The sequence below is a fragment of the Papilio xuthus genome, unplaced genomic scaffold (genome assembly GCF_000836235.2).
Source record: "Papilio xuthus unplaced genomic scaffold, Pxut_1.1 DF827542.1, whole genome shotgun sequence".
NCBI classification, from domain to species: Eukaryota; Metazoa; Arthropoda; class Insecta; order Lepidoptera; family Papilionidae; genus Papilio; species Papilio xuthus.
This window is the reverse complement of record NW_013531107.1, coordinates 1671297-1683573: the sequence shown is the minus strand read 5'-3', so window position 1 is coordinate 1683573 and position 12277 is coordinate 1671297.

Here is a 12277-nt window from a genome sequence, read left to right as displayed (position 1 = left end):
ATTGTTACTGTTAAATACAAAGTTTTTTAAGCAATTTTCTTTTTAGGGTTCCGTACCTCATAGGAAAAAAACGGAATCCTTATAAGTTCACTTTGTGGTCCGTCTGTCCGTCTGCCAAGATCCTTTTTTTATTTAAAGATATGTAGTATACGAATCAATATTGAGAGTATTTCCAGTGAATTATGGCTGTTGATAATATTTTTGTTTCAATTAGCACATTAGACTTCGTGTGCGTCAAATGTGTTAAATAAAAATTAAACATTACAGGCATCAAATCATATTGGTATAGTATATTACAGGTAACGATATAGTTGAAAACATAGTACACATATTTATTTTAAAATCATGCAACTTATTTATGATACAAGTAATCGGAAATATTGTCACATCTGTAGATCTAGATCAAAATAGCTGTCGCCCGCGACATAAACCGTGCGGAATAAAAAAACTTAATAAGTAATCTATATGATCTTTCAGACTGTATGCCAAATCTCTCTAAGCTCTGTTCAGCCGTTCCGGAGATACCTTCTAACAAACATCCGTCTATTCATCTAAATTGTCTCATTTATAATATTAGTAAGAAGTAGGATCTTTCCCTACTATATCGGGTTCCATAACATCCATGTGCAAATTAAGAAACAGAACTAAAAACTTAACTATCTTAGCTTCTTATTGCTAGAAGTTCTTGCAAATTTCATCCACGTAATTGCGAAAATCTATTGGAAAGCAATTCCGACTGGAATTAACTTAAAGTTGCCTGTTCTTGTTAATTTCGTTTCTTTCAATTACACTTACAGTTTTCAACTCTCTCGTCGCTACTGTAAAGATGAAATGTTTCTTGGTGTTGCTATATTTTAAAATTAAATACTCCGTAAAAACTTTAATCTAACGTCTTTGTAGTTTTTAATTATTTAATTGTATGACAGTTTTTGCATTAATTATGCAAAAACTTGTCTTGTATTTTACGTATTTTTCTTTTAATGATGGCAATGTATACTATTATGACTAGTAAAAATATTTTTTCTGTATTGTCTTATACTAGCTGTCGCCCGTAACTCCGTCCGCGCGTAATAAAGAGTAAAACTAAATCAGTAGCCTATGTATTTTTCCATACTAAGTTCTACACTGATACCAAATTTCAGCGAGATCCGGTCAACCATTCTGGAGATACCTTCGAACATTCGCATTTATAATATTAATTAGTCCTTCATATAAAATTCTAGTATCACAATATAAGTAACCATATTCCTCCGAAACGGCTCGACCGATTTTTATGAAATTTTATGTTCATATTCAGTAGGTTTGATAATCGGTTACTATCTATCTTTTAATCACGCGCGGAAGAAGTCGGGGGCGACAGGTTGTATAGTATAGTAATATTTATTATTTCTCCAAGTAAATATTATTAAAATATGTAAATTTAATATCCTAGAGATCTTATTACTCTTATAATGTTGTTAATATTTTTTTCTTATTTATTCATTAACTTTTTCTAGTAGTCTAAGTGTACCTATTAGATTTATTGCTAATCGTTAAATTATTTGCATATTAAATAATTCAACTATATAACTATATTTTACAGATAAAACAATTAGCAATGTGATAATGAATTTGTTCAATAACAGAGTCCTAATCGTGTTGTTATATCGTATTATTACTTCTTACGGAAGTAATTTCGGCAGTCGTGTTCGACCCTAATAGACTTGAAATAGAATATAACAAAATAAAGACAAATAAAAACTGTTTCATTCCATTTTATGTATAGTAACAATACATTGAATATCATTGAACGATATTCTCCTAACACATATAATGATACCTTGTAACACTTTCTTGATAAATACAACTTAAAATTCGCTTTCGAATGTTATATCATTTGCATTTAGCATAGTTAGTTAGTTAAATATATTATGTCGTACTATACATAGTAATGACATTTAATTTAGATTAAGAAAGTAACAAATTACAGTCATGTTGTCTTATTTTTCTAGATAAAACATGAATGTTGGTAACCCTGTTATTAGTTTTTATAACCGTAGCAATCATAAACATTAATTTGCTTTTTAATCAATGTTTTCCTATGCTATTAGTAATTAAAAATAATTGTTGTTGAGGCATCTTATTGTATTTTCGGAAGTTATAGAGTGCAGCAAATGAGTTGCTTTTTTTATTACTATTTTGACTCATATCCACAATCACATACAATCTAATAATATAAATGCATTATTATTAGCGTCGGTGGCTCAGTGGTCAAGCACTTGACTTGCAATCTGCAGGTCCGTCCTGGGTTCGAATCTCGCCATGTACTATGTGTTTTTCGATTTCCGATTTACATATGTACATTTATCCGACGTTCTTACGGTGAAGGAAAACATCGTGATGCAACCTGCACATATCTAAGAAGAAATTCAAAGATATGTGTGAAGTCAACCAACCCGCACTTGGCCAGCGTGGTTGACTATGGCCTAATCACCCTTAACTTAGGGTAGGCTCCAAGCCCCTCGGTGGGGACGTATAGTGAGCTGATGATGATGTTGATTATTATTATTAAGTTCCTACTCATAGTAAGACTAAAATGATTGAATAGAAACGAAATAAACTTTGTTATGGATCTTATTATTTGCCAGCGCAATGTTTTGTAACTATTATTATTCGGTTAAATTGCATGGCTTTACCACACAATAAATATTATTTAAATACGGTTGACACTAATAATTGTACAATTTTTGTTGAATTATGACAAACGAAAATTCAAACTGAACTGTTTTATTATAAGTTTTAATAAGTCTTATATAGACTTACTCATTTTATCTATTTTAAAAGTGAATAAATTCAGATTTCAGAACAATTATTGATTACTGCTGTAGGCAACCCTAACTTTTTTATAGTATTTTGTCACAATAGAAATCGTTACGATGTCACTTTTTGTTCCTGTCTGTTTCATTTGGAACGGCTATTTTAATTTACAGTTTGTCAATAAAGAATATTTTAACGTGTGTTTTGTCGAGAAAGAATACCATTAGTTCTTTTTTACTCAATTGTCTATAACTTAGGCTTTTATTATCTTTTAGAGTCAATAATAGAGATTGTAAATCATCTAGTCTTCTTACAACTATTATAACTGTCGCCCTCGACTCCGTCCGTGTGGAAATAAATAAAAAAACTTAATCAGTAGCCTATGTGTTCTTCCGGAGTATGTTCTAAATTTATCTATTTTCATCAAGATTCGTTCAGTCGTTATGGAGATCCCTTTAAACAAACATCCATCCATCCATCCTTCTATCCAAATATTCATTTATAATATGAGTAGGATCATGACATTTATAGGAAGGAAAATGAAAGTTTATTCACCATATTTAGTAACGGAAAATTCATTTTCCGAAGAGATATGTTGGGTCAGCGACGAAGCCGGACTGAATTTAAAATGAGACGGACCATGTATCATCCGGATATTGCACTTCGCGCATTTAGATTTATCCATATACTAAACTTTATATAGCAAAGAAAAGCTTAAACTATTTTCTAAAAAAAAACATAGTTTAGCTTTTGTTACGGGCAGTGTGAAGTAACTATTCTAAGATATAGTTGGAGTTAATAAGCTTAGCAGTAAGCTATAATTTTAAACTTTAGATTCTAGTAAAGGGATATTATTTTTTTTATTTGTTATTTTTATTATGATGAATTATTTATTTATGCACTTTAAGTAAACAGTGTTCAAGGTCAAATTCCAACCTCGATACTTGCAATAACCATGTGTAATACGCAATGTAAAGCTATTCAAAGTAAATTCAATAGATGTGTAGCAAATAGATGTGTCATGCGTGTCGCTTATTGACATCAGTTAGCATTTGTGTATACATATTTACATTAAATTAAATGAACACGAATCACAAAAATGTTAACTGAAATTTTATTTATTATCAGATTCTTATTATCCAATTATTATAATAATAGCTGCCACCTGCGACTCCGTCCGTGCGGAATCAAAAATACTTATAGTGTAGCTAGTAGCCTATGTGTTCTTCCAGATTTCAGCGATATCCATGCAGCCGTTCCGGAAAAACCTTCAAACATCCATCCATTCAAACATTTGCATTTATAATATTAGTAAGATAGTAAGATTTGTGTAAACATGTGTTAAATTAAATTAAATGAACACGAATCGCAAAAATGTTGATTAAATGTAATTTATTATCAGATTCTTATTACCCAATGATCATATTTATTTACATGCTTTAAGCAGCGCTATTTTTATGACTTATTTACGGATGATTCAATTTTTTTTCGAGATGATATTCGTTGCTGTTAACATGTTTTGTGAATTATTCAATTAGATATAGACAGATAATATTTTATCTGCTGATTAAGATTTGTGTCAATTATAAGAAACAATGCATTGTTTTGTGCAACCACTTGATCTACTTTGGTATTAATTTTGATTTACTTTGGAAGATATATTTATTAAGAAGTCTGTTTTCAATACGCACATTCGGTCAATTAAAATATATGTACACTCTGGTAATGAATATTACGCCATGTTTTTAAATCGTCCCAAAAGGTACTATAAGAATGTTTACATCATTTCCATCTTGCACCTTTTAATACAACACCGAATTAGAAGATAACTGAAAAAAAAGTAATTATGTCATTAAATTTACAACAAAATCGAGAGCAAGCACTAGAATTATTAAAAGATTTTGAATTGAACTTATAATGTCCGTAAAGTCTTTCATGGCTTTTAACGCATATAATAATAAAATCGGCAAAGAAAATCGTGTACTTGAAATGCGGACTCTCCTATTTCGTAATTGGAAATTTTCAAAGTCTGCGTCTGACATATCTAATTTATTAAACTACGTGACTCGTAGATTGCATTGGAATTATTTCACACAATTCTTATCTTGGTGTATAGTTGATTGTTTTATGTGTGCTTCGACTTCGATACTCTGTAATGGAGTTTTATTCCAAACTAGCTGTCGCCCGCGACTTCGTCTGCGAGAAGTTAAAAAAACTTTATAATGAATAGTATTTTGATAAGAGCAATTATCGGACCACCGAATTATTAACAAACTTGTCCTCCTTGTGACGGGATTCCTCACATTAAAGATACCTCAATTAAAATTTGTATAACTTAAAATTTAAAACAATAAAAACAATACGTATATCGGAAAACTAAATTCATTTCCAGATTAACTGATATTCATCATCATCAACCTGGCCTTATTTCTATGGAGGGTCGGCACAGATATGTGCTACTCCTCCATACATCTATCATCCGACATATATGAATCTACTCCCTTCTTACGCATATCCTTTTTCACAAAGTCCATCCATACTTTTTAACAGACCGATATTAATGATATTATAAGCTAATAATAGATCAAAACGATCCTCCGATTTAATTTACTTGTTAATAATAAGTTGGTAATTTGGAGATGGCATTAGGGTGATGAAAATGACAGTTATATTTTACACGTACATAAAAAAAGATAATATCTAACAATAGTGTTTGGTAGACGGCTGTTGTAATGTAACTTGATATAACAACCAGATGTTAAGTGAACCGCTAAAGATTAAAACTTTTTGCTTGAGTATTTCCTGAAATCCTACAAAAAAAGTATGTAGCGATTACTTTTTATGGTTAGCGATATAACACTGGCCACATAGTTTTTAGCTTTAGAAAGGTTTTGTTATAAAGGACGAATAAAAGCATCCTACGGATTTTCTACATTTCTTGATTCTAAAATTGATTTTGAAATAAGATAGTGGCTTTGCTAACAATGTAGAAGCGTTGTAGGAATTTTCATTTTAAAAACCTTTTTCGAAGGATATTCGTTACAGAAAACCACTGAAGATTAAAGGCTATTGCACCGCGTTCATAAATTCAAAGGATTTTATTGTTCGACGTTGTTACAAAAATATCATCGAAGATGTAATCGTGTTCTTAGTACAAGGAATTGCACTTGTATTTATGGTATAATGTTAAAAGAATTCTTCACATTTCCTTTTTGTAATATTTAGATTCATATTAGCTACCGCCCGCGACTCCGTTCGTGCGGAAGTAAAAGAAACTTAATTTGCAGCCACGTGTTCTTCCAGACTAACAATGATGCACTCTATCATACTCTATTTAGATGCACTCTAAAAACATCCATTCGTCCATCCAAATATTAACATTTATAATATTAGTAAGATAAGAAGTAAGATTTATGAGAAAGGTTATTAAAACTCTACATGATTGACAACAATGATAATTTTTCTATTTTTAATTACTAAAAAACTACGTAGCCGTCATTTGGTTACAAATAGAATACCTTATAGTCAATGTCTCACATTAAGTCTACACTAAGGGAAACCTCTTAAAGACTCTGTGTACGGCAATAAGGCAATTAAAAAAATTGTGGCAATTATGCAAATTATTGCCCATTTAATCAAAAACATATCTAAATATGTGTAATATTTCATGAATACCTTGGAATATCCGCCATGTTAGAGCAATGAAACTCTTGTCAGAGTTAATTAAAGCGATATATGCGGAGCGACGTGTTCGCGATGTACAGTCAACGTTATTAAATCTGCTTTAAGTTTAATTAAGACTAGTAACCGATACTGGCTTTGCTTCCGTAAGTACAAACAAATAAATTCAGTCATCACTAAACTAAAATAATACTTTCTTTTTCGCACTAAACCACAGACTTTTGAACAAATAGATATAGTTTGTATAAATCGTAAACAGAGTCGGTTTTAGAATTTTCGGCGCCATGCGTTTTTTGGTGTCGGGAAAAATCTTTCAAAGATATGGCATTTTAGGGGGCGGCGCAGGCGTCACTTTATAAGTGACTCTTCCCCTGGGCGACCGCCCTACCCTGACACCGCTTCTGTTCATAAATAACAGATTTCTAGCGCTTAATTTTCGGAATGATCTAGAATATTATATCAGATAATTATTGGAACTTCTTCTAAAGTAACTGATGCTGATTGTACCTCATTAGTTTATTGGAATACTAACCATATTGTATTAACATAAATCAATAACTAGTCAAATGTATGCTCTAATTGAATGTTTGGTATTTGAATCTTCCATACATTTAATTCAAGTATCAAACCATATACCGAAATACGATTTTCAGACAATCATATAATGAGTAATAAGGTTCCCAACTACGCATATAAACCTTAAGATGTATATATAAAACAAACAAGATTTACCTTAAGAAATGATTAAATAGTACTAATATTTTAGTGGTTTTTGGTTTTAATATTATTATTATTATTTCAACAGTGGTAGAGCCCGCTTTAACATCTTCGCACGAATTGGAATAGTGTAATAAGATAGCTCATTGTAATTGAATTTAACTTGTCACGATAATATTAATTAATAACAATATATTGTCATGTAACAATTGATTACACCTAATTAATTTTTAACAGTGGTAGAGCCCGCTTTAACATCTTCGCACGAATCGGCCCGGCTCGCCCGGTGAAATACCACGACCACTCAGAAAACAGGCGTGAAGTAGAAGCAATTCCGCGTTTCGTCTGATGAGTGTGCGTCCCGGAAGCTTAATTTAGTCCTCTTTCACTTTCCACTATTTTTCTTATAAGGAAAGGATGGGAAGTGGAAGTGGACTTTCCGGATGAGAGGATGCTTGGTTGGAAAATATTTCCTTTCTGTGCACCCGCTCCTTCGTCGATTGAAGGTAGGCAACGCATATGCAATTGCGTATATCTATGGGCAACGGTCACTTCGCTATTTCAACGATTTCAGGTGGCCCCTCGCTCGTTAGCCACCTTATATAAAAATAATAATAATACTATGACATAGTTTGCAATGACTTTATGCTGTAAATAAATAATTTTATTCCACATTAAAACATTTACCGTATATTCATGTAGGAATAGTAATAGCATAAGAAGTATTTCAAGTAAAAACCCTCAGCGTCGTGTAAAAGCGCGGTAATGGTCATTATTCAAGCTTCCCTTAAAGGCTTCTTTACGACATTTTTCCTTGCAGCTGGGTCCGTGTTAAAATACTTAATGTTTGTAAAAGCTATGTTTTTACACAATAATATTCCGTGTTATTTTAAGAATTTCGGCAAAGACTTTTAAATATTTTAACACACTTTTCGATGATAAATATGATTAACTTTTATAGGTCTGGCGTTGAACATACTTACTATTATTATAAATGTGAATGTATGGATGCATGTTTGTCAGAAGGTACCTCCAGAACGACTGCATGGCTATCGTCAAAATTTGGCAGAGATTTACAATATACTCTGAGTGAATACGTAGGCTATAAAGTTAAGTTCATGGTCGTGGAAACAAAAAAACTTAAGATACTTTGAGTTAGCTGTATATTCTAAATCTTTAATAACTTTGGATCTCCGAATATTACTAGAAATTAAGTGTATGATGATTGAGAAATAAATCGATTAATTTCTAGCGATTCAAAGTATTCGATGCGCTGTATTGTTACAACACGTGTTTTCTAAATTTCTGGTCGATAAGTCTTTTCTTGATGGGAAAGAGTCAACTAACAAACACACGGGTATTTTGTTAAGTCTTGGTATTTCCCCTGTCAAGACTGTAATCCAAGGCTTAAGGATAATCGGAATCATGTAAAGGACACAGATTATGTGTATTTTCTTCAATAAATTTTGCAGTTGCGTAGCAATAACTAGGTAGTAGCCAGTAATAGAATGTTTTCTTAGGATTGTACGTTATATAACTGCTATGAAGTGTTATCAAATATGTATCAGGTGGAAACTAAACGTCGGAAAACTATTCATCATTTTGTTCGTCGGAATCGAATTCGGTTCATTGTGATGCAGTCTTCGCCAGCTGTTACAACACTGTTCGCGTCTCGTTCGACGAAATTTATTGTTATAGAAATATAAATTACTACATTCTATTCATAAAAATATAATACATTGTTGAAAAACGAAAATATATAATACGACACATATATGGAGCAAGTACCGATTCATCTATTTACTATGTGATAATGTACAAAATTTATTGAATTAAAAAAATAAGCTCCCGTTAAACTAAATATTTAAGAAATATTTTGTTACACACACCATATTTTCGTTATCTCTTAAGGTATATTGTGACGTCATTCATACCAGTTTCGTATATTCTATTTTTTATTCTGTTGAACATATCACCGCAACATAAACACGTAGCGTGAGTTCTAAATGCCGGAACACACGTATATAAATATCTCTCATTCCATTTAAAACAAAAGAGATAACAATGTTTTGTACAGGTATTACGGCAGTGGGAACTTAGGGTACAAACACAGGATAGAATTTTGCATTTGTTACTCAAAATGATAGGCAACAGAGATGATAAGTGTTGTGTTCTTAGTATGTTTAATAGCTATAGTGTTTTTAATTATTATTGATGATTATGATCCAAATATAAACGTAGTGATGCTCTGTTGTAAGGTTTGTTGCCGCAAATAATTATTTGGGTAGCAAGGATGCTGTCCATTACCAAATTAATTTATTCCCTAAATAACCGTAATTACTTTGATGTGATCTGGCTTGTAGATTGGTCGGGCACTCCGATTTAATCATCTTGTGTATTCCAGTTACTTATGCAAGTTACTTTCAGTCTATTCTTATCTATATAAATAAAAAGACAATGTTTGCCTGTTCGCAAACTAAACCACGGAGTAGATAGTGCTGAATTTTTCGCAGCATGTCCTCCTAGTGAAGGTTTGTGATATAAAATGCACTTATAGATTTTACACATTAGATATAGTTCAGTATCAATAGATATGTATATCCTATGTCATATATGTATGAACATACATCAATTGCAGTACTGAAAGTTACTGCATCTTAATTACTCTACATTATGTGGCAAGAACGGGAGTCGATTCGCAGGCGACGTCTTCATAATAGAAGACTGTGCGCTGAGTGGAATCAATTTCACGTACAATTTCTGAATTTACAATTTAGCGCTGCGGTTCCTTGAGGCAAGTTGCATTATTAACATAGTACCTAATGAAAGGCCTGTGTGTGCTGATTTGATTTTGAATTAATTATTTTTCGTATTTAGAACAAATTATGTCCGAGCATTTTTTTATTTATATTTTATTGCTCACCATAATTTACTAGGGGTTCGAAAATATGTCAACAGAATTATAAAACAACGTAAAAACAAAGCATTGGTAGAAATATTCTAATATTTCAATAAGATAGCATATTAAATAAATAACTTTCTTTTGTTTAACTAGTTTGGTATTTATTGTTTTAGCAAGAAATTATGGTTATCATTAACTTAATACGATTGCTAAAATAAAAATGTAAGACATACACTGTTGTAAATGAAGACATAAATAAAGTCTGTATTAAAAGCTTTAAGGCGGTATACAAAAAGAAAAGGTATTGGACAGAATTTTAGATGAAATAAGACCAGGTCCAAAGAGGAATTATATCAAAGGCATCGCTTCCCGAGTCTGCAATGAGGTGAATAATGGAACGACCGGATATTGCCTGTCAGTCCGCACAGAGGCGGACTTTTAAAAGAATACTAACGAACTATTTACTAAATGTTAATGTTCACTTACACAATGTATATATTTTAAAACTCTATTTCAAAGAAAATACAATTTTTTTAAATCTATCTAGCAATACTATGGAAATACCCATAAACAAATTACGGAAACTGGCTGATAATAATATTAAAAGGTTCATTAGAAATTGAATAAAAAGTAAAAAAAAAGAATAGCTATAAAACAATGGGTATGCAATAAATGTATCGATAATATATCCACGGCGCCAAAACAATAAGTTAGACAAAACAATGATTTTCTGTTACTGTTAACTATCTAAAATCTTCTTATAGATTCACTTTGATTCATGCTGTTTATTAACACTTCAATAACTTTGAAGTCAACTTAAATAGAATCTTCCAGAATGTTATAAAACTACTAAGTACTTATACAAATTTATTGTAAACAGATTGAACCAATTCTAAGTTGCTTTCTCACAATATTATAAGTATTCGAAGTAACTCCGTGCGTGGAGTAGATAAATGTAGAAAATATTTTATGGCTCGAACTGTTCCCACATATACCTACCTCGTTATGTTGAAGAGAAGTAATTTGTTTAACAGTTCGATTGGGATTTTTAAACAAAAAAGTCATAATAAATATTAATGCAAAAAAATAAACACTAAAGATTGATCAAAAAATTCAAATAAGTAAAAAAGGCATATAAATGCATTTATCCAATTTATTCCAGTCCCGGGGCCAGTTTCAATTTCGTTCGATTAGTTAACTCGAGGATTTTGATTAGGGAAAAGGTTTTTTGCACAAAGCAACAGTCTACGGATTTTGCAATCAGAAGAGAAATCCTTTAGGAATTATACTTTCCAATGCCGCCATACGTTACAAATTACCTACATTTTTCCTTCATAAAGATTAAACAATCATTTTTATTCATTCCTCATTTTTTTAATAAATTTATGAATTTTTCATTCAAAGAAATAAGATATTTATTTATTTGACCAAAGTTTTGGAAAAACAAATAAAAATTGTCAATAAATATAAGAAAACACCGTAAGTCAGGATCTTACGGTGAAGGAAAACATCGAGATGCAATCTGCGATGAAATTCAAAGATATGTGTGAAGTCAAAGGCCGGCAACGCATCTTCGGTTCTCTGCTATTGCTGATGTCCATGGGCGTTGATGAACACATTGGCGTTCCCTCTAATCGTTTGCCCCGTTCTCTTATAATAAAAGTCAACCAACCTGCGGGTTGTTGACTTTGGCCTAGTTACTCCTAGCTTAGGGTAGACTCCGTGCCTCCCAGTAGGGACGTATAGTGAGCTGATGGTGATGATGATGATGAAAAAACACATGTGTATTTGATTACAGAGTATGGTTTTTAGCTATATATAGTGTTGATAAAACATCCAATTTTATCAGGAAGACATTTTGTACTAAATAACATACCAATTGCAATCAGAAGTGTGCAAACATTACGTTTCGGTTGGAAACATGAAACTGACTATATGATACCAACTAACATGAGTTTCAACTAAACATTTCATACAATATTCACGTTATTTAAGCTTTGTTCAACATTTAATAGGATTTGTTTGTTAATTACCAATAAGGTTAAGCATAAAAATTATCACAAGTACAGAGATAATATTTTTACCACCAAGGCAAAATATTACGATTTGTTTTAAAATTTTCACATTTAAATTACATTACATTTTCATATACTATCAACCATTATTAGCTGTAGCCTGCGA